This window comes from Piliocolobus tephrosceles, chromosome 16, assembly GCF_002776525.5.
Source record: "Piliocolobus tephrosceles isolate RC106 chromosome 16, ASM277652v3, whole genome shotgun sequence".
In the NCBI taxonomy this organism is placed as follows: Eukaryota; Metazoa; Chordata; class Mammalia; order Primates; family Cercopithecidae; genus Piliocolobus; species Piliocolobus tephrosceles.
The window spans coordinates 65,262,945-65,287,978 of NC_045449.1; positions in this window are offsets into that span (position 1 = coordinate 65,262,945).

Below are 25,034 nucleotides of genomic sequence, written 5' to 3' on the forward strand. Positions count from 1 at the left end.
TTCTTCCTGCAATTCTTACACAAATTAAACACTGAGAGGTCCCCAGTGAGCTTAACATCAGGTGTCAATGGCTCTAATTTAGAAAGGATTTTCTTGCTTTCTGGCAGGAAACTCTAAGGTGTTCAGACACCTGAGTGCCTTTAGTGAACAGTCCCCCACTGTTCAAACAATGTCAGGGTCTCAGTCAAGAGCGAGGGTCAAAGATACCTAAAATTGCCAAGATATGCACCCCTTATTAATCATCTATGCATTAAAAGTATGCTCTCTCACTGAATACTCTGGTTCACTCAAAACACCAAAATGCCAATGAATATCTCAAGACAGAAGATAGCTCTTTTCTGAGGTTCTCCTGGCTCTCCTTGACTTCGTGGAATTTCCATCTGAACATAACATGTATTTTTGTTAATAATGAGGAAATCCCTGAAACCTTTGATTCTTTGTCATCTTTAAAGGAAACATTTAGCTTTCGTTAGTGTTTAAGTATAGTAACGCAAAGGATAATATACATGAATTGGCTTAACTATTGGACATCTCTGTTAATTATTAGCACACTAAAAATGCAAAAGGATTGTCTTATTGGCTTTGATCTTTTTCAATATGTCTTATTATTTTTGTGACTTTTGTTGATCTTACAGACTTGATACAAAAACATCTCCCAGCATGTAGAAATTTTATCATTTGGGGGAAAATACATTGTAATATATCTCAAGTGTTATGCAAATCCTATAGTTGGGGCATTGAATAATTACATCTATCCATAATTTTTTTTTTGAGGCAGAGTCTCACTCTGTTGCCCAGACTGGAGTGCAGTGGCAAGATCTCGGCTCACTGCAACCACCACCTCTTGGTTTCAAATGATTCTCCTGCTTCAGCCTCCCGAGTAGCTGGAATCAGGCACCCACCACCGCGCCCGACTGATTTTTGAATTTTCAGTAGAGAAGGGGTTTCACCACGTTGGCCATGCTGGTCTCAAACTCCTGACCTCAGGTGATCTGCTTGCCTAGGCCTCTCAAAGTGCAAAGAATTACAGGCACGAGTCACCATGTCCAGCCTATATCCATATTTTTTTAACCAAATTGCAAGGTATTGATCATATTATCTAAACAACATTAGAACAATGGCACATGTCCAAAAAAGATAAAGTAGTGTCATTTTCCCCCTTTATATAAACATTTGTATAAAACTCTACAAATGCAAACTAATCTAGAGTGACAGAAAGAGAGTGGGGGATAGGGATGAGTGGGTAGATAGGTGGTTGCATTGGAATTGAGTATAAAAATCACAAGGTTGGGCTGGGCGCAGTGGTTCACTCCTATAATTCCAGCACTTTGGGAGGCTGAGGAGGGCAGATCACCTGAGGTCGAGAGTTCGAGACCAGCCTGACCAACATGGAGAAACCCCATCTCTACTAAAAATACAGTATTAGCTGGGTGTGGTGGCACATGCCTGTAATCCCAGCTACTAGGGAGGGTGAGGCAGGAGAATCGCTTGAACCTGGGAGGCGGAGGTTGCAGTGAGCCAAGATCGTGCCATTGCACTCCAGTCTGGGCAACAAGAGCGAAACTCCATCTCAAAAATAAATAAATAAATAAATAAATAAATAAATAAATAAATAAATAAAAGCACAAGGTAAGTTTAGGAGTAATACAAACATTGACTATTTTGATTGTTGATGGTTTCACAGGTGTTGGAACTGAATAAAATGTACAAATTAAATACATGTAGTTTATTTCTTCAATAAAGCTGTACAAAAGATGGATGGAAAGCTATGTACAGTAATATTTACAAGCTAAATCAAACAAGGATGGGGTTGATTACAAGTTTGTCTTTTTTGCCTATCTTTTTCCCCACTGGAATCAGAGTACTTGCTCTTAGGTCAAAAGGTCATCCCTTATTACAAATATTAAGTATGTTCCAAAGTATCCAAGTCGTTCATACGGCAGAAATGGGAAGGAAAGAATCCATCCAACAGATAGTGTAGGGAAAACATCTAAAGGGTTTTAATCTAGCTTTACAAAAATAAACAGGACAGCAAGTATGTTTTGAGCCTTGGTTTCTGGTAGAATGGTGGTGCTAATTATAAAATTAGGGATTTGGGAGAGATTTTGGTTGAGTTTGGATTTAAAACATGTAAAGTCTGCAGAGTCAGTATGACGTGTAGGAAAGCAGTTGGAAATGTGAAACTGTAATTGTGGGCAGCTGCTCCCATTCCTGCTCCTCTACTTAACATTTTCTTATCTGTTTAGAGTAGTGCTGTCCAATAGAATATTCTGCAATAGTGCAAATGTTCTACCTCTACACTATCCAGTAGGATAGTCACTAGTGGCTGTGGCTATTGAATATTTGAAATGTGCCTCGTGAATAAATAAACTTTAATTCAAATTAGTTTAAATTCAATAGCCACATACGGCTAGTGGCTACCATATTAGACAGCATAGACTTGGAAAATCATGACCCATTTGAAATCTCAATCTAGGAACTTCAGATAAACCTATCTACCTCATTTTTAAATTTTCCATTATTTCTTTATTGAATAAATATTGATTAAATGCTTATACTGTTTTGTGGATTATTGCATTCCCACCATTTAGCACAAATAAGGTCTTGCCCTCATGAAAGTTTTGTTCCACTGGGTCCCATTGGTCACCAAATCAAATTCCAAAAGTTGGAACTTCTTTCAACTTTACCTACCTCATCTCTGCTACTTTCAATAAAGTTACAAGGTCATTAAAATTCATCCAAAAGGGGGAATAACCTAAACATTTTGCTTCAGTTGTTGTTGTTGCTTGGCTTTGGTAGTGCAAAAAGGAAATAAAAGTTGCATTTCAACCAGTTATTTCGATGTCATGTTAGAATCCTTAAAACTAAAATACTAAGATTATTGGTTTCTCAAATAGAAGTTATGAAATGTTGAAAGCATCATGTCATATGATGTCTCCCTCTTTTCTACTGCCAAAGATCCGCTGATAGTAAGTATTGGTTGAAATACACTGCAAAATTTGATTCAGTCATCTTATTGTTCATGCTGATATATGTGCATGTATGTCTATATTTAGGTATGTCTGTTGCTGTAGTCTATAGTGAAACAAGTATTTTTACCCAGGTATAAAAACAAGCCAGTCAGGGTGGCTCTTGCCTGTTATCCCAATACTTTGAGAGGCCAAGATGAGAGGATAGCTTGAGCCCAGGAGTTTGAGACCAACCTGGGCAAAATACTGAGATCCCATCACTACAAAATATTTAACTATTAGCCAGGTGTGGTGGCGCATGTCTATAGTTCCAGTTACCTAGGAGGCTGAGGTGAGAGGATCGCTTGAGTCCATGGGGTTGAGGCTGCAGTGAGTTATGATGGTGCCACTGCTCTCTAGCCTGGGCAACAGGATGAGAACCTTTCTCTACAAAATAAATAAATAATAAAACGAAATTAAAAATAAAGACCTCATCTTACAAAGGAGAAAAACACGTTTATTTGAGGTGGCCCAACTATTCAAATACTAAGTGAAATTGCCCATTATATATATCTGAAGTTCTCAGCAACGATGTGAGCGGCGTGTGTTTTTCCTATGCAAAATAAGTAGTATACCTTCTGAATTGTTTTTCAGTAGGGAATTCTTTAATTGGTCATAAAGCCTTTGTCAGTGGACTGAAACTTTTTAACTAGCAAAGACTGGTTTCAAGTCATAAAGGAGGGGGGGCGGAAAAGAAACTTGTCAAAGATTTTATCATGTGATCACAAATCCATCCAGAACTGTAAATTTGTCAGAGAAACCCACTGAATGACCCTGAGGGAAACCAAGTACATTTATGAAGGAAACATCAATGCCATACGAGTGTCAAAAGGATAGGAAATCAATGTCTGCAAAGTCTTTAGACTGTCAAAAAGACATACTTCTGCCTGCGTTGGCTCTGACTCCTTGGGACACCCAAAGGAATTATTAGAGACTCTGAACAGCAAGCCTCATTACCATAGATGTAATAAAGCTTATTTTCTGCAGAATTCTTGGTTGTCACCATTTAAAAGTGGTGAAATGCTGATAGTCCCAATATTCTCATGAAACATGGAGTAGCTAAATCTAATTTTTGAGCCTAAAATTGCTAACTTCCTAGCAAACCCAACAGGAATTACATGAAGGTCTATTTTCATGCTTTTAACGAAAAGCAACTTGTTACATCAAAAAAAAATTGGTATAGTTTAAAGGAATGGGGAAATAGATATTTCTGACCTCACACTATTGAAATAACATCCAAATAATTTATTCTGATGGGTTGCAAATAAAAATACCACAGTGTTCTGTAGCAGTGGATTAGCTTAGCATGTGGCTATGTGAATAGTACATTAACCAGTATTTGACCATGCCTTTTGTAACACAGGGAACAAAGTAAGAAAGAACACCAGTCATCTGGAAGAAATACAGGATCCTCAGGAAACACTGAGGACCTTGCCATGCCTATCTTCAGATTCCAAGCCTATCTTCAGATTCCAAGCCTCAGGTTACTTTATCAGTATCTATCCCAAATCCTGGACACAAAGGGAAGTCACAAAGTAATCTGCTTTTCCAGAGTCCAAAGGGATTCTATTGCTCTATCACCAGGGTGCTTTCATTTCCATCATGAACAAATGGTGCTTTGAAAGACTGCACATCTAATTTGTTGACTGTTTTCATTAGTGCGGTTTTCTTGGTAACGAATATGGGAGAAGTAGTTGTTTGGGCCTCCGAGACTGTGACTAAGGCGACTCGTAACAAAAGATGGCTCTATGCAGAGATTTTGTTGTTTTCATTTCTATAAAAGTAGTTTCTCTCAATAGCTGCCTTGGATAGACTTTTTGTCATAATTTTCCCAATCTTCCCTATTTATAAGAACCTCCTAGAATGATTGCTAAATACAGATCACCAGACCCTCCCCTAGGCATTCTGACCCCTAAGGAGGGTCTGGGATTCCAAACTTTTAGCAAGTGTCCCTTGTTTGAGAAACACTGCCCTGGGTCATCATCCTGCTACTATCAACTATCAAAAGCAAATGTTGGTGCCAAATGATAGAACTTGCATCTGAGTAAGTTCATGAAATCCTGATAGCATCTTAGTTCCTCTCACCTTCTTTCCAACTTTCATGGTTTTTAAGAGATGTTTATAGAAAGCTGTCCATCCCGCTGTCTTTACAACAGGAGGCAGGGGAAACTCGTACCATGATCTGTTCAAGTTGTGCTTCTCAGTTAGAATAATATTCCATACTTCTGACAGATGGCTTCAGAAATAGCTTGATCATCTTCTAACTATTTTAACATTGACTTGGCTTCTATTGTTCAGGAACCAGACTCTGAGGTGGAGATGTGCATGCACTAAGTTTATTGGGGAGTTCTTGGGATATCTTTGAAGGAATGAGAGGAGCAAGAAGAGAAGGAAATGCTGAACAGCAAGCATTGTAACAAAGGCATCAGCCTATCTCAAAGACTCTAGGACAGGAAGACCCTTCAGAATTGTCCCCAGTTCTGCCAAAATGGCCAGGTCTTTATTCTTCCCTATTGATGTTTTCTTGGATGTGGGCTCCCCTTGGGGTATGACCTTGGGCAAGGCAGTTATCTTCAGAGAGCATTCCTCAGAGGGAATTCAGTCATGATCCATCAACAGTCAGCTCCAGCTGGGAAATAAATTGGTTCTGAAAGTTGTGAAGACAAGATCTGGGATGTGCATCACAATGTCCACAACGAAAATTGGCTATCGGGTATCGAATCCAGTCGTGCTCACCTTCATTCACATCTGGTTGCTCTATGTTTCAATAAGAAAACAAATAATCTAGGGGCCATGGTCACCTCTGAGAAACCTAAGACACCCTAAACACTTTAAGACGGATGATTTAACACATTTTCAATGCACAATAAGAAGGAGGGTCAACACATTGTAGCACTAAGATGTCAGGTTTCATTAGAGTTAGTTGTTCCAGGAAAGCAAAGGGAAATAAAACACAGAGAAACACTAACAAAGACTCATATTACCAGCCTCTTAAATACACTGACCATATATTGGTATTTTATATTGAAAAAAAAAAAAGGAAATGTGCATTTTACACATTTCAGTGAATCAATACTCTCATCCACTAAGACCTCTCATCAATCATTTAGTGGTCAGACAATCCAACAAACAAGAAGTCCATCCAAGCTCGCTTCTGGAGTTATGAATTTCAGGTGTTGTGTGCTAGCCTTTCATAGTGAACACGTCACAGGGTACTGGGCAAATACAGCACCCATCTACTGCTAAATGGTCTGATTCTCACATTTTCAACTGGAGAAGATCATGCTTAATTCAAGTGTCAACAGAGGTCTTGTTTAACCAAGAAAAGGAAGACAGTGCAATGTGTGCTCCCGTGTTGCCTGTAAAGAACCCAGCGTAGGTTTTCTGCTGTCCTTCCTGAAGTGGAAGATCTTTAGAAGTAAACCCTGGCAACTGTGAATGGGAAGTAGGATAAAGCTCACCTACTTGCACGTTCAATTTGAGTGCAGGCAACACTATGGACTTTGAACATATATGGCTATTGTTCTGGTAAATGGTAAATGTTTGATGAGCCAGAGAGCCCTTGAGCCCAAATCTAAGTCAACATGCCCCCAAAGAGAACAAAGGTCATTTGGCCTTGCTGCTCATTAACTCGTGCTAATCACCGATCTGATAAGAGGTCTTGATAATTAATCTCAGTGTCAGTTTTCATTTCACTTGGAAATTGCCACTTTCTCTTTATTCTCTTTGGGGAAAAAAGGGATAGGTCATCTCATAAGCAGTCTTCTGTCATTCTTACAGTATGTGCTCCTCAACAAAGCATGTTCCTTTTCACACTTTTCTCCCCCACACTATACAAATTCATTCCTGACCACTGGCCTTTCCGTTGACTATTCTCACTTGATCTGAGCATCAGTGGAAGACGAAGGAAGAGAAGACGATGACCCTGTTCGCTGCCCCAGAGCCTTCTTCGCTATCCTACTGCTGCAGTGACACAAATCACAAGAGACATGACCAACTTTAATAAATGGTTGCAATAAATAGAAACTACAACTTTAGTGTCAATTTTCCCCTGCTATTTTATGACTATATTACAAGGAAAATGTAACCAAGAAGTCACACATTTCATAGCGATTTCTTCACCTACATCCCTGCTTCTGAATTTTTCATATGTATTCATAGGATAAAAATCTTTTCTCTAAACTCTGCTGTGTCTTTACGACCATCATTCAAAAGTTTTACCTTCTATGCACGAGTTGGTTTTCTCCCAGGGTGCATTCCCACCCCTTTGCCCGAACTATTTTTACCCAAGACTGAGCTATTTTAACTGGAACAAAAATCAAAAATAACTCGTCTTATAATTGGGGTCAGGGAGGTGAGCGTGGTGGCTCATGCCTGTAATCCCAGCACTTTGGGAGGCTGAGGCAGGCGGATCACATGAGGCCAGGAGTTTGAAACCAGCCCGGCCAACATGGCGAAACCCTGTCTCTACTAAAATGCAAAATTTAGCCAGGCATAGTGACTGCACGTCTGTAATTCCAGCTCTTCAGGAGGCTGAGGCACGAGAATCGCTTGATCCCAGGAGATGGGAGGTTACAGTGAGCTGAGATCAGGCCACTGCACTGCAGCCAGGGTGACAGAGCAAGACTCTGTCTCAAAAAGAAAAGAAATAATTGGGGTCAGGGAAGAAGTCAAAATATGCAAAGGAACAGCTGTGTTCACCACTGGTTTTCTAAGTCCCAGAAAACAGATGGGGCATATAGAGGGGCTAGACATCCCAAATTTAGAGCAGCAATCTCCAAGGGCATAGGAACTTCAGACCACATCCCCTCAAAGTCATCCCATCACAGTGAATTTCAAATGCACTTTCTTATTCTTCCTAGGCTATATGAACTGAAGTATCCATATTCACAAACATACACCTATACAGACATCCTATAAGAAGGCATATTAAAAATATATAATTTTCTAATTACTCTATAATTTGCAAGACATTTTCACAGTGGACTTAGGATGTTATATTAGGTGTCTTTTCTCAAGCCTCAGCCCTATTTCTCTGCTCCCTTTTAGAGGTAAATTCATTAATTTGTTGTATATTTGTGTTGTCTCTACCCCATCACCTTTATCACTTTCCTCAATCAATTGCAATTAAATGTTATCAATACCACTCTACTAAAATAGCTCTTACTGTGGTCAAGAATAAGCCTCATGTTGCCAAATCTAGTGGCCAACTTTGTCTCATTTTACTCAACTTCTGAAAGGTTTGGTATACAGCTGAGTAGTCTTTCCTTTGACTTCTATGACACCTGATTTTCTGTTTCATCAATGTTCTTCTTTAGTTCCCTTCTCTTTCTCAACATAAATTTTGTCGACAGTTATTTTCTCTATGTCTTTCCTCACTAGGTGATTTTACACAGTCCTGTGGCTTAAATTCCCTATGTATGTTTATGTTTATGACTTCTATATTCACATTCCCAGGTCTGCATTGTCTGCCCTCTGTACAATTAACACCAATACGTGAATGTGTGAGAGGCATCCAGGAAGCTTCTTACTTTAACCTGACCAAAACGTGAGCTTTCTTTCCCCTTTACATCTGCCCTTTCCCCAGTCATTCCTATTAATAGTGCAGATCATGGTCCACTCAATTTAATCAAGTAAAAAGTCTGCATATTACCCTTGATTCCTCTCTTATTTTCTTATCTCATATCAAATCCATTAATGAAACATATTTTCTAAACTTCAAAATATAGCCCAACTTAGCTAATCATATCCAGCAGTACAATTCTCAAGATTCTTTGTGTTACCAGAAGACTCCAACTTATATTTTGCCTTCACTCTTACCTACAATTCTTTCCCTACAAAGAGCCAAAATTAGATTTTAAGAACAAGAACCATATCAGGTCACTCTCTTGTTCAAGACCCGCCAAAAGCTTCCATACTATTTAAAACAAAATCCAAATTCCCTACCCTGACCTCAAAAGTCATATACAATCAACCTCATTTCTCTTCAAATCTATCCTGCCTTACTCTGCAGCAGGCATGACCGCCTTATGGTTCCTCGAACTTACCAGTGTGTTTACTCTTGCATCAGATCTTTTTTTTTTTTTTTTAATTTCCATAGGTTTTTGAGGAACAGGTGGTGGTTGGTCACACGAGCACATTCTTTCCTGGTGATTTGTGAGATTTTGGTGAGCCCATCACCTAAACAGTATACACTGTACCCAATTTGTAGTCTTTTATCCCTCAATTTCCTCCCACCCTTTCCCCCGTGTCCCCAAAATCCATTGTATTATTTTTATGCCTTTGAATCCTCATAGCTTAGCTCCCACTTATGAGTGAGAACATACGATGTTTGGTTTTTCATTCCTGAGTTAATTCACTTAGAATAATGGTCTCCAATTCCATTCAGGTTGCTATAAATGTCATTTCATGCCTTTTTATGGCTGAATAGTATTCCATGGTGTGTGTGTGTGTGTGTGTATGGAGTATTCTCTAGTGTGTGTATATATATACATGGATACATGGTACATATATATGGTGTATATATATATATGGTATATATACAGGGTATATATGTACACACACCATATATACACATGCACACCACATATATATATACCAACCACATATATATACCATGTACATATATATATACACACACCCCACAATTTATCTGATCATTGATTTGGGCTGGTTCTATATTTTTGCAATTGTGAATTGTGCTACTATAAACATGCATGTGCAAGTATCTTTTTCCTACAATGACTTCTTTTCCTCTGGGTAGACACCCAGAAGTGGGATTGCTGGACCAAATGGTGGTTCTACTTTTGGTTCTTTAAGGAATCTCCACGCTGTTTTCCATACTGGCTGTGCTACTTTACATTACCACAAACAGTGTAGAAGTGTTCCCTGCTCACCACATCCCCACCAACATCTACTAGTTTTTTGAGTTTTTGATTATGGCCATTCTTTGCATCAGATCTTTTGAACTTACTGTGCATTCTGCCTGGAACATTCTTCCTAGATCTTCACATAACTGATTCTCTCAATACATCAAGCCTGAGCTCCAATGCTACTTTCTCAGGGAGCCTTTGCTAAATCATCCTGTTGAGGTAGCCACCATTCCCACCAACATTCCCAATTACCTCGCTGCACTTTTTTACTACAGCACTTAGAGTACCTGAAATTACCTTCTGGATTCATTATTTTTGTAAGCTTTATGAAGGCAAGGTCTCTGTGTGTATTTAATCCTGGAACACAGGTCAGTAGCTGGAAAGAATAAACACTCAATAAATATTTGTGAAATGAAAGAATTGGTTCCTTTCTCCGATTTCTTCCTCTTTGATTGTGTTCTTTCACTGGTTCCAAGAATCAGGCCTTGATAAACACTATGACTTTGAAAAAAATCTCTATTCAGAGTAATAAAAAGTAAATCTGATTAAACTTTTGAAATTATCCCTTGGTTGGGTTTATTATTGGATAAGACACCTCTTCTAACAAGCCACTGGGACAATCTCATTGCTTTTATATTGCTTTTTTCATCACCAAGCTCTGTTATCATTCATTTTGATGGAAAATATACAGATACTGTAATAAATAACATGTTATTTAGAGTCAAAATGGCCTCAATAATCACGTACTCTGGAATTCACCCTTGACTTACTCGACCACATCCTGACTACTGAATATGTTTAATATTTTCCTACTCAATTAAAACCAAATTATTACAGCTTTCTAATTCACTCTAGATTCTCTGATGTTTAATTCTAAATATCCGATGTCATTCCAAAATCAAATTTTATTCCTGAATAGGATATGTTGTAACTCTTTGATAGACTTTGTTGGTAAAATCTAGCCTAACTGGATAGAAAGTTATTGATGGTCTAATCTATTTCACTTAAGGTGCATATTCATATGTGTAGCTGCAAAATTGCTAAGGCGTTTGATTATGGGTCCTCTCACCCAAACCTCTTCTTCCTGAAAAGTCCCTGTGGCAACAGTTTCTTTACCCAATAGCAACAGTCATTACTATTTTATTCTGTGCTTTTTCAGAGATAAGCATTTGGATGAAAATAAGACTAGATATTTCTCTACACAAATGTAGCACATACTATACACACACACACACACACACACACACACATTTCTGCAACTTTTTTTCATTTAACAATATATCATGGTCATCAATAAAATTTAGCTTTCCCAATTATTTTCTTACAGTCTTATTTTAGTTATTTTACTATAGAAATGTGTCATAATTTATTTAGCCAGTCCCGTTTATAGATATTTTAATTATTTTCAGTTCTTTGCTATCGTAAATGATGTACCAAAGCTCATATCAGACATAGCTGTACGATAAATAATTAGAAAAATAATCCAGGAAAACGGGCAAAGGATATTAAGAGATAATGCACATAAAAGAAATGCAAATATCTTTTCTTATTGATTTCACATTTCTTATAGATTTTACATATTCACAGGAAGTATGAATATATTACAGAAATTAAGCCTTTGTCTCTGACATGTTTTACAAACATATTTTCCCAATTTTCAACTTGACATTGGACTTTATTTATGGTATTTTTATAAGAAGTTGTTATAACTTTTATGTAATCAAATTGTTGACCTTTTCGTATTTTAAATTTTATGAAATTTATATATTAGGAAAGACTTCCCACTCAAAAATAATTGATATAAAATGATTCCATGTTTTATTTTCTATATTGATACATATCTACTTACATTCAAATTTTGATTTCAGGGTATCTTTCTGGCTAAGAGGCCTGGTGTGATCCAGTTTTCAGCCTGGAAGCTACCTAGTATTTATTCCCAATACCATTTATTAAGTAATATTTTGTTGTTGTTTTTTCAGCTTTGTTCCTTTTTTATTTTTTCAGTTTTCTTTTCATTATACAAAGTGCTTCAGGGTCCGGAATGGCAACCCGTAAAGAAAATTCTATTTTATTTTTCATACTGACTAACTCACAGTACAATTTCTATTAAGGTTGGCACCATTTCTGTTATGCTCCAGGTCTGGGGGTACATACTGGGTTGTGTGATGGTGTAGGAGGTGCAAAGCCTACCACCCCCTTCCCAAGGGGCAGGAGGGGCTCTGTTCATGCTCATTTGCATTTGAGACAACTTGACATTTGAGCATAGGCCAAGTGGCTTCTCTTTCCTCTGCTTCTTTGTACTTATTTTGGAGTCTCAAATATTAGAAAACAGCTAAAATAGTAAAATAAATAAAAATAAAATTTTTGAGGAAGTTATTCTTTTTATCACTGCAGTTTTTTTTAATGTGACTATTGAGGCCTCTGTAATTAAAGCTAATAAACAGTTGTAGTATGTGTGTCTTACTTTATAAAGCAAATTATGTTTCTTTAACCAGACATTTTGAATTGTTTGATTAAAACTTTCTAGTTGGTAAATTAATTCTACCAGGAATGCATTCATTCAATTAATAAAATCCCTGAGCATTTTCTATTACAATTTATTCTACTCAAGGATGTGAAAGACTCATGAAAAAAGATAATAAGGTCTCATTTCATCCTGGCTTTCTGGCATAGTTTAGCCAGAACACACAGTAGCAAAACATATTCTTTACAGGGGCAGGAAACACCTGGAAAACAAAATAGAATGTGATAAACGTTGTCATAAAGATACTAGGAATAGGCTGGGCATGGTGGCTCATGCCTGTAATCCCAGCACTTTGGGAGGCCAAGGCGAGCAATCACAAGGTCAAGAGATTGAGACCGTCTTGGCCAATATGGTGAAACCCCATCTCTACTAAAAATACAAAAATTACCGGGGCATGGTGGTGCGCACCTGTAGTCCCAGCTACTAGGGAGACTGAGGCAGGAGAATTGCTTGAACCCAAGAGGCAGAGGTTGCAGTGAGCCGAGATCACACCACTGCACTCCAGCCTGGTGACAGAGCGAGGCTCCATCTCAAAAAACAAACAAACAAATACAAGGAATATCTCTAGTATATCAAAGGGAGAGAGAGCAATTCCAAAAGGTTCAGGTAAATGTCATGGAAGCAATGTCATTGGACAAGCCTTTGAAATCCATTTGGCATTTTAACATGTCAAGATAATGACATCAGGACATTCCAAAAAGTGTGAGCTTCATTCAAAAAAGGGTGTGGAAACAAGATGATTGTTCTGACAACAAACTATTAGAAGGTTGTAGGAATGGAAACCAGAAAAAGAATTAATCTCTCCAAATCTCATATTTCATCTGCCTCAAAACTATTTTAACTTCCATTTTTATCTTATGCCACTTTGTTCTTCTCCATTACCAGGTTGCTTCCCTAACCCAGAGACTAGTCATCTCATTCTTAGATGATTAAAATATGTGGAGCTTGTAGTTCCATGCCTTGGTCTTCACAGTGTTATTTCACTGGAATATTATTATATTATGGCTCTAGAGAAAACCCTGTGGTGGCTCCTTTAATATCTACAGGATAACGTCAAACTGCATTGAGATGATTACCAAGGTTCTTCATGGTCTCTTTATTCTATTATAATTCCCCACACCCATGCTCAGATGTATTAGTCCATTTTCATACTGCTAAGAAGAAATACAGGAGACTGGGTAATTTATAAAGAAAAAGAGGTTTAATGGACTCACAGTTGCACATGGCTAGAGAGGCCTCACAATCATGGAAGAAGGCAAAGGAGGAGCAAAGGCACATCTTACATGGGGGCAGGCAAGAAACAGTGTACAGGGGAACTCCCCTTTACAAAACCATCAGATCTTGTGAGACTTATTCACTATCACGAGAACAGCATGGGAAAAACCTACCCCCATGATTCAATTACCTGCCACCAGGTCCCTCCCATGACATGTGGGAATTATGGGAGCTACAATTCAAGATGAGATTTGGATGGGGAAACAGCCAAACCATATAATAATCTAACTTAAATAACCCTTTACCATGTGCCCTAAGTTTCAGCTATTGTAGAATACTTTCAGTTCCCAACTTTTACCATGGAATGTCACATCCTCATAGTCTCACTTCTTTACACCTGCAAATTTCCCCCTTAACTTTTTCATCCACCTAACACATTTAATAATCTTTCAAAAGCAGTTCAGGTTTGTCCTCCTCTGTAAAACATTTGTTGACCAAACTAACCAAAATGAATGACTTACTCTACATTACAATCACCTTACCTTATTCTTAAATCTATCCATGCATTTTTTTCCATGGTGTTGTAATATTTATCTTTAGGTCACATGGTCTAGTGTAGACTTGGAAAAGTACATAGTAGGTTATGACCATATTTTTCTAATGTTCTCTGGCTTATCTGTTCACTATGGCCTGCTAACCAGAAAGAATGACACTGAGCTTTCCGGCGGGATGTGATAGAATACATTTTTTTAGTTAGTGACAAATTTGTTACTTCATTACTTGGGAACTTAGAGACTTATTAGTAAATGTGCAACAAAAAGAGAACAAAGAAAAACTCTTCATAAAAATGTGAGAAAAGCACAGTGGTTATAAAAACGGAAGAGTCTTCCACAATTCTGGGATCACTTTTCATGATAACATTTGCAAAAGGCTAGTTCTGTAATACCTTATGTGCCTAGGCATAGTCCTATTGGGTTTTCAATGATTTAGGGGGATAGGCAACATTGTTGCTTTCTTGATTACTATTTCTAAGCATGGAAACATCAAGAGGGTTAGCTTGAAGCAGGTGGAGGGTTATAAGGGATAGGATTATTTGACAAGTTCTCAATGTATTTCTCTTTAAGAGGACCTTACGCGATTATGCAAAAGGCCATCCTACATATATGCAAATGTCTAAATATTAAAGAAATTCCATGCAATAGAAGACCTGAGAGTTATAAATCCTACTTTAAATTTTTTTCTTTTTTACCAATTTGAAATCTTCAAGACTTAAGACATCATTTTACCATTATATTTGACAGACCAATTTTACAATACAGTTGAGAGTATCCTCCAAGTGTTCATTGTTCCTTTCTCTCTTGCTAGCATACCCTGATTTCAGTTTGGATGGCAAGTGTGCAAAGGCAGGCATTTTGGCCTGAGGTGGCTCTTCAATCTTGTTCCTAATTAACCAACTCCTTTGCAGCTAGGTGGCCATGTGGTCCAATGTGCTCAAAGAAACATAATGGGAACCGGGTATGGTGGCTCACACCTGTAATCTCAGCACTTTGGGAGGCCGGGGTGGGTGGATCACCTGAGGTCAGGAGTTCAAGACCAGCCTGGCCAACATGGTGAAACCTCGAAAAATACAAAAATTAGCCAGGTGTGGTGGCACACCCCTGTCATCCCAGCTACTTGGGAGGCTGAGGCAGGAGAATCACTTGAACCCAGCAGGTGGAGATTACAGTGAGCTGAGATTGAGCCACTACACTCCAGCTTGGGCAAAAGAGCAAGACTCTATCTCAAAAAAAAAAAAAGGAGGGGGGAGACGTAAGGGGACTCACTGGGAAAGTTCATGATGAACTAGTAAATGGGGCTGATTAACTTGCCCTCTATCCCTTTGCCTGTATCTTCAGAAGCCATGTTATGACCAAGAGGCAAAAAGAAGCATGTTTTAGTATGGTAGAGCAGAAAAATAAAAGGACTGTGGGTGTTTAGAGCTTTATATTGAGCCACTGGATCAACCCCACTTTCTAGCGATGTGAGAACAAAGCCACTCTTGGTCTTGGTAAGGTATGCTGTGATCTGCAGCTAAACACATTCCCTCCAGACAGAACATGCTCAGGGATTAAGAAAAAAAGTCTTACTGAAGTGTTTTCTCTCTGTGCCAATCCTTCAGAACTCTTACAGAAGATAATCTAAAAACAAGGACTCACTGATTTTTAAACAGATGGATTTGAAGAAGGTGCTTTATAGTTAAGACAAGGCATCAGACCCTAAAAAATAAGAGTCATCATTCATGATATATTCAAAACAACAACAAAACAGTTTCTTCAGTTACCTCTGTAAATTCTGAAAAGTGAGGTATTTGGGGAAGAAGTTGTTTAAAAGAATGACCGAGAACTTTGAGACTAAGAGACTAGTCCTAAGATCCTATGTCTTTGCTCAGAAACACCAAATCTGTATGTTTAACTTAAAAGTAGTAAAGCATGGCCATATTTAATCTATATAGTTTATAGAGGTAATCTCAAAAAGAGAGAGTTTTGTTTCTTGTTAGAAAAGTGGAGCTTTTGGCTGGTAAATGTGTTTGGTCAGCCAGCCTTCTAAACCATGAATTAAAAGCAATTAGTTTTCAAGTTACAGACTTTTTCCCCCTGCTCCATAGGCTTTGCCTTCAAGTTATTTCATCTTAAACAGTTTTAGCACCCTGAACTGATATTTTGATACCCTGATAATTTGTGGTCTTGCTAAAGACTAACTCTTTGCACAGCCTCCTGGACTTGATTTGTTATTTCAAACTTCCAATTATTTCACACCTTCCTTTGAGACTTTTTCTAATTGGGCTGTATTTTCCCAATTGAAATCAGAACTCGCCCAACCCTTGCCTTAATCAAAATCTGAGCCTCTTTTTAAAGATTAATATTGTATAGTGTTGTTAAATAGATATTGCTTTTATAATCTTTGAAATTTCACTTTGTGGGACAAACTAGAATTTTTAAAGAGTGGGAAAATATTTTCTTACCCAATCATCAAGCCCTATTTTTGCTTACATAAAGTCCTCATAAATAAATAGTTTGGGCAATATTTATAGCTTTTAAATGTTTAGCAGACATTGCGATAATTATCTATGAACCAGCAAATGAATTTTATAATTTGTGACTAAGAGTATTTCCAACTTCATCCTTTCCCCAGGTAGAAAAAGTCATATTACTGCCACAAGGCATATGACCAAGCAGCTATTCAAAACCAAATTAGTCTAAAAACCAGGTACCACTTTCTCATTAGAGAGAAAATAAGAAGGAAAAGCTTAGCTGTTCTTACAAGACCAGAGCAGCTAAATGCTAAATGTCATTCCAAGAATAAAAGGTCTTGTTTTAGTTCCTTGTAGACTGAGAATAAACGTTTTGAGTTACTGGAACTTGATGGGTGTGATTTGCCATTATTTTCCATTTCCTGAAAAATCTTAAGAAAAATAAAATCACAGCTCATATGTTCCACTGCCTTTCCCTAAACTGTTAGGTGTTTAAGTTGCCTTCTAAAAACATACCTTAATTTTCATGTATATATGTGTCAATGCATGTGGATATTTGCAAGTATAACAGTTTCTGTAAATGTCTGCACAATGAATCATGTTTCCAGAATAGAAAATTGCTTGGGATAATCAGTAATTCCACATAGTTTATCAAATCCCAATTGAGAAGTTTTCAACTAAACAAAATTCAAAAACAGGTTCATATCTTAAAGAAAATGCACTCATGAAGAATAAATTAATTATTACATTCCTTTTTACATAAGAGTTATACCTCTCCCCTTATTTTGGGGTTCTTAGCTTACTAGTATATTGTCTAGAAAACAAAGGCCAAAAGTTTCAACAAAATAAAGGATGAAATGAATGGCTAACCAAAATAAATGTCATGATACTTCAAATACTTTACTCTTTGTAGAATCCCATGTCTACTCAGTGCCAAGTTGTTCTTGAGATGCACATTCAAACACCTTTGTGTTAAAGTTATATAACACATGGAAGGTTAGTGGTAATAATTAGGAAAGGGCTCGTTTCAAAAAAAGCTTGCATGGCAAAAAGCAAGAGTTGATAGTCAATACCCTCAAACAGGAAAAATGCAGAAAAGCTGAACAGTTAACGAAAAATATCAAACAAAATCTCTAACGAAACATTGAAGTCTAGCACCATTTAAAGTAGTAAAACCAAACCTATATCCTTAATAGTCATCATTTGTCTTGTAAGAGTGCAGAAATTTGGACTAACAGAAAAATATTATATATTTTAACCGATTGCATTTTTCTTTTCTTAAATAGAAAAAAAGGCTAAATAAAACAGGTGACTTTTCCTTGGCTGGTAATTATCATAGATCAATGTTATCTAACAGAAACAAATGCAAGTCACAAATGTGAGCTGCACATATATTTTTAATTGCATTAACCTCATTAAAAATGGTTAAAAAAGGTGAAATTAATATATTTCATTCAAACCAAAACATCATAATTTCAATACAATATACAGGTTATTAATATGGTGGTTTACATTACTTTTATTCAAATTAAGTTGCCAAAATCTGATGTGTATTTTACACTTACATGTTAATTTTGACTATGTATGTTTCAAAGGCTCAATAACCACCTGTGGTTGCTATCAATAGTATTGGATAGGGAAGTTCTAGATGCTGGGGCCAAAGCAGCAAACAATACAGACAAAGTCCTGGTTTTCACAGTTTACATTCTACTTCAGGAAACATACAGAAAACTATAAAAATAACAAAGAGAAAGAAAAATCATGTGATTTTAAAACTGTAGGAAGAAAATTAGGTTGATGAGATAGAAAACACTGAGGGGTACGGGTGCTCTGCAGATGTGGCATTGGTGAGACCTAAACATGTGGGAAACAGTCATGCTATGAGGAAGACCATGCTGGACAGAACAGAGAGCTTTTACAATAAACCTAAGATAAAAAACAAACCTGTGTGTCCTCGCAACAGCAGCAGCCACAAAAGGATGGTGAGATCATAGCAAAAAGAGAAGAGAGGGAGAATGGTAAAGATATAGTTAAGGCATAGGCAGAAACGGAGGATGTAGGACTTTGGAAATCAGGATAAAGAGCCTCACAAGTGGCCAGTGGAGGAGGAACCCTGGAAATGTTATGTGTTCAGTTGGAAATCTTGCAAGACTATGAGTGAGGGCAACAAGATAAGAGTCTTCATAAAACATGAAACAAAACCTCAATGCCTAACTGGATCAAGGCTATCTTCCTAGATCTATTTTCTCACAACTAGAAAATCACATCCACTTTGTTGGAATTAATCTAAAGCCTCTACGCTTTTTAATGTAAAATGTCCAGCATTTAACCCAAAATTATCAGAAATGCCAGGAAATGCGACCAAATGACCATAAGAACAAAACGGGGGAACAAAAGACTTAATAAGCATTTTGGTAATCCAGGTTTTTGAATCGTCAGATTCCTGCTCTGCAATAAGTATGATTAGTATGTTCAAGAGAATAGAGAGTAAGATGAAGCATTTAACTGGAGAGCTGAAATATAAAAATAAATAAATAAATAAATAAACAAACAAAACAAGCTTTCCTTGAATTGTGGCAAGAAAATAGCAATAAAAATATATAATTCAAGAGATGGATTTAAGAGCTGATACAATGCAGCAGAAGTGAAGATTAGTAAAATAAAAAGTAGATCAGTAAAAATTCCCAGATCAAAGTACAGACAGAAAAATAAAATTACAAGAAAAAAGATACTGAGGAGCATAGAAGACATCTGGGCTATAAAGCAAAATGTTCTAAATGAACATTACTGGAGTTCCAGAAGGGGAGGAAAAAGAATATGGGGTTTTAATGTGATTTTTATTGTTTCAATGCTTCTTTTCATATTCTCATTTTTATGACTTAAAAAATATATAGACCAGTTCCTCATATCAAATATGAAAATAAATTCCAGATATGTTCATGAGTTTAATGTAGAAAGTACACTCACAAAATAACCAGAATAAAAGGAGCAAGCAAATATTTTTCTTGCCGTTCCATTAACAAATGCAAAATCTGAAACCATTAAGTAAATGTTGCTATATTTATATACATATGAATTTTTGCTTATGAAAAACACCATAATTAAAGTTCAAAGGCTAAGACCAAACGAGGAAATAGTTGAACCAGGTGTATGATGGAAATATATACAGTAATTAAAATCATATTTCACAAAAATATTTAATGACATGGAAAATGCTCATAATTTGTATTTACATTTAAAATAGTTTATTAGACTATTTCTTCCAGTGAGTGTGGAATAACAAAGACGGGATTTACCCTTTCATAACAAGCAACAATAATATCAGACAAAACATGTGAGACAAGTGTGTCAGACACTGAACAACCGGCATCACAGCACCAGAATCCTTGAGATCAGGAAAAAGCATAGAGAGCCCAGAAATGGTCCCAGCTTACTGCTTGAAGGTAGTTTCCAGACGGCATTGCAGAGAGAGGGAACCTATAGGGAGCCAATAGCCAATAGTTTCACTGAGTGAAGACAACAGAGAATACAAGTCAAGGTGGCCAAGGAAGAAAGGAGGGGGAGGGGGAGAGGGAGAGAGGGAGAAGGGGAGAGAGGGAGGGGGAGAGGGAGAAGGGGAGAGAGGGAGGGGGAGGGAGGGAGACAGAGAGAGAGAGAGAACATTGCTACAGAGGGGTCCCCTCAAGAGTTTGCTAATTATGCATCTGTGCATATGTGAGAGAAAATGGTAAATGCCATAGACAAGAGATATTGGAATTGAGTAGGCAGAACCATTCCCAGAGTCCACACATAGCAGAGAATAGTACATGTTCCCATAAGCCAGAGTAGAGAGACTTAGGTAATAAAACAGCTATTACAAAGACGATCCGGGCCGGGCTCGGTGGTTCACGCCTGTAATCCCAGCACTTTGGGAGGCCAAAACGGGCGGATCACGAAGTCAGGAGATTGAGACCATCCTGGCTAACACGGTGAAACCCCGTCTTTACTAAAAACACACAAAAATATTAGCTGGGTGTGGTGGGCGGGCGCCTGTAGTCCCAGCTACTGGGGAGGGTAAGGCAGGAGAATGGCCTGAGCCCAGAGGCGGAGCTTGCGGTGAGGCTTGGCAACTGAGCCAGCCTCAGTCTGAAAAAAAAAAAAAAAACATGATCTGTATATTCAAGAATGTAAAGGAAACATATCATTATGAGGGAAGACATGTGAAATATAAAAAGGACCCAAAGGGAACTCCTAGAGAATTTAAAAAAAAAAATCGAAATTAAAAATACTTTGGATGAAAATGCTTACTTAGGCCCCAGATCTTGTTTCTAATATCATTCTTCAATAAAAGACACTAGGGCTCCTTGGAGAAATGGCTGATTCTATGACTGAGATTGAAAATATACAAGATGATCTTGGAATATTTGTTTATGGCAGAAAGTAAGGAAGTACAAAGGAAAAAAGAAATTAATTGGGGTATGTCAAAAGGGCACAAGAACCAACTCGAAGAGTTCTCAGTGGCCAAACCTGAATTGATGTGAGTAGTAAAATAAATAATACTGATTATAGCACAAAATATAAAACGAATATCCATGAGTCCATACTGATATAAATAAAGTATTAAATAATCAATGGAGTGGGGAAAATAGACAAATCTCCCAAAAACAAAAATTTCAAATAATTTAGGTAAATAGTCCACCACAAGGAGGGAAAATAATTCCTCACTGCTTAAATGTGGGCTGCACATAGTGACATTATTCTAAAGAATACGGAATGGAAAAGAGAAAAAGGAATAATTTTACATTGGAGTAACCTATTAAATGCTACCCTAGTAGGATGGTCAAAGTCAACATCAACAACAGCAAATTATGTTGATAGTATGTACTCTTGATACGATATGATAAAAATGATACTTTGTCTCTGAGGAATTTTTCCACCAAATTCATAAACCTTAGTGTAATGATGAGAACAACAGTGGACAAATTCTCATAGAGGGGAACTCTACAAAATATGTGACCAGTACTCTTCAAAACCATCCCAGTCATCAAAAACAAAGTCTGACAATCTCTGATAGCCAAGAGGAGCCTATAAATACATAACAACTAAATGTAATGTAATATCTTTGATGGCATTCTGGAACAGAAAAAGGACATTAGGTAAAAACAGAAAATCTGACAAAGGTATGGACATTGGTTAATAATAATATATCAACATTGGTTCATTAATTCTAACAAATGTACCACATGAATATAAGATGGATGTCTGTAATAAGTAAAACTATATTTGTGATATATGAGAGCTCTGTATATTATCTTCACAAATTTCCTGTATATCCAAATTTTTTTTTGTTGTTGTTTCTTGTTTGTTTCTGAGACAGAGTTTCGCTCTTTTTGCAGAGGCTGGAGTGCAATGGTGCCATCTCGGCTCACTGCAACCTCCGCCTCCTGGGTTCAAGAGATTCTCCTGCCTCAGCCTCCCCAGTAGCTAGGACTACAGGCACATGCCACTACACCCAACTAGTTTCTGTATTTTTAGTAGAGATGGGGTTTTACCATGGTGGCCAGGCTGGTCTCAAACTCCCAACCTCAGTGATCCACCCACTTCAGCCTCCCAAAGTGCTGGGATTGCAGGCGTGAGCCACCATGCCCGGCCTAAAACTGTTTTCAAAATAGTTAAGTCTATCTCTAAAATACATGGGGCGGTATTAACAGCATATTAAACACCTAAGGTTAAAAAAGTGAACCTGAAACCATGGCCACAAAAACAATCCAATATCAGACAGAAAAAAGACAGTAGTAGCTCATAATCATCAACGAAATCCCAGAAGAGTAGGAAAGGAACTGAAGGGAGAGAGAGAAAAAAAAAAATAGTTCAAAGAATAATGGTGAGTCATTCTCCAAATTTGATAAAAACTATAAACATACAAATCCAAAACCTCAGTGAACCTGCACAATCATACAATGATATTTCATAATCAAATTGCTAAACACCAGTGATGAAGAGAAGACTCTTAAAGGTCAAAACACACAATATGGGGGGAACAAAAGTAAGACAATGCCATAGATTTCTTGGTCAGAAACTATGTATGCCAGAGGACAATGGCGAGACATCTTTAAAATACTGAAAGTTTAAAAAAAAAAGAAAAAGAAAAAGACAGTGAATACAATGTTTAATAATAAAGGTTGAAAGAAATTAACAACTATACTAATAATAAAAATATAAAAATATTTAGGGTATATACCTAACAAAATGTAATTGATCAGAGAAACTCAAGAAGACCTAAGTAAATAAATAATTATTCCAAGTTTATCGTGTGTATTATGGTCTCAATGTTTATGCACCCCCCAAATTTATATGTTAAAACCTAATCACCAACATGGTAGTATCAAGAGGTAGAGCCTGTGGTAGGACATTAGGTCATGAAGACATCCATAAATGTCCTCCCAAACACACTCAGAAATGTTTAACCAAATATATGGGCACCTTTTGACCCACTCAAGTTGACACATAAATTTAATAAGCAATAACTCTATCCTTTGTCAATTTGGCATCCCCTACATGTATATCTCCCCGCCTAATATGATACAACTGTCCTGTAGACAACCAGAAACACACTAATCCCTTCACCAGAAGAGGAGGTAAAGTCTTTGAGTGATGTTTACTCTTCTTGATATCCTGTAGCTTAAATCACTATGATGTAAAATTAACAATACTTAAATACTATGGTATTAATAGAACAGATAAAACAAACTACATAACCACCTCGACTGATGCAGAAAAGCATTTGACAGAATCCAACACTATTTCATGACAAAAACACTCAGAAAACTAGGATTAGAAGAGATCTTCCTCAAATGAAGAACTTTATAAAAATTTCACAAATAATACCATACTCAATAGTGAAAGACTGAAAGACGTCCTTCTAAAAATCGGAAACAAGACAAGAATGCCTGCTTTCAGCACTACTATTCCATGGTGTATTAGAAGTTCTAGTCAGAACAATTAGGCAAGAAAAGGAAATAAAAGCATCCAAATTGGGGGTGAGGAAGGAAGATTATGTCTATTTGTAGATGACAAAAATCTACATAAAGTCCAAAGAATCCACAAAAAAATTCTTTAATGTACACATTACTATATACCAGTAATGTGCAATCCAGAATGAATGAAAATTTAAAAAATATAAAGATCAGTGGTTGCCAAGGTTCAGGGATGTGGGAGGGAATGTATTGCAAATTGATAAAGGAAATAATTTGGGGTGATGTAAATGTTCAATATCATGATTTTGGTGGTGGTTATAAAAATGCACATTTGATAACTCTATACATTATACATTTAAAAATTGATGGGTTTATTGTATATACATTATACCTCAAAAGGCTGATAAAAATAGATTTTTAAATGTGTGTTTAAGACCCTCCTTTAAAAATATTTCAATGCACAGAGAAAAGTATGGAATGATGGACAGCATAGTATAATATCCAAGAGATGAGTTATGACTGATATAACTATTTTAATATACTTTAAATTGCTTATCATGTATATACATTAGTTTTCTCATCAGAAGAAAAATCCTATTAAAATATTTAACAGCATTATGCACTTTACATTTATTTCCATTTAAGAGTTAACATTTTAAAGTACATGCATTTACCATGTGAAACAGATCAACATTTGACAATGACAGATAGAGGAAGGTGTTGCAATATGCTGAGTTGACATCAAGCACTCAATGCCCATTTTCACATTATGTCTCATAAAAATCCGCGTGCTAGAACTCCATTTTACATGGGTACAACTGAAAAGATTCCAGAAACCTAGATCATAACTGAAAATTCAAAGGCCATTTCCAGTAAAACTGATGTGTTTGACTGGAAATCTGGAAAGAAGTTTCATCACCCAGGTCCATCTAAATTTTCAACCAAGTGAAACAGTAACAAGATAGTTTTAAAGGACCTAGTAAACAAACGTCAAGTGACAGAGACTGGAGAAGCCTAAGTTAGTATGGATGCTAATGAGCAAAGCCTCACCTTGTCCTTGTTTCACACAGAAAAACCTACTGGTAGATGAGGAGAAGGCATGGATTCCTGAGGACAGAATGTTAGCCATCAAGAAAGACGAAAGTTGAAAGAATAGAATTACAAAACTAAGACTAGCTCAAACACAGACCAGATTGAAATTCTAGCACTGGTAATCTAGTTTTGGAGAGGCAAAAGGAAACACATCTAACAGATTAGGTAAAAAGATAAGAAACTGATTACTCCAGGTGAAGACAGTGGCTGAAGAATAAATATAGGTAGAGTTGAGAAGCTCATGGATAAACGCAGACTCTCAATCCATAGTAAATGGTTTAAGCAAATGTATTCTAATTCTACCATCATGGACAGTCCTTTGGAGAACTTCCTTAAGTATCTGGACAAAATAAAACT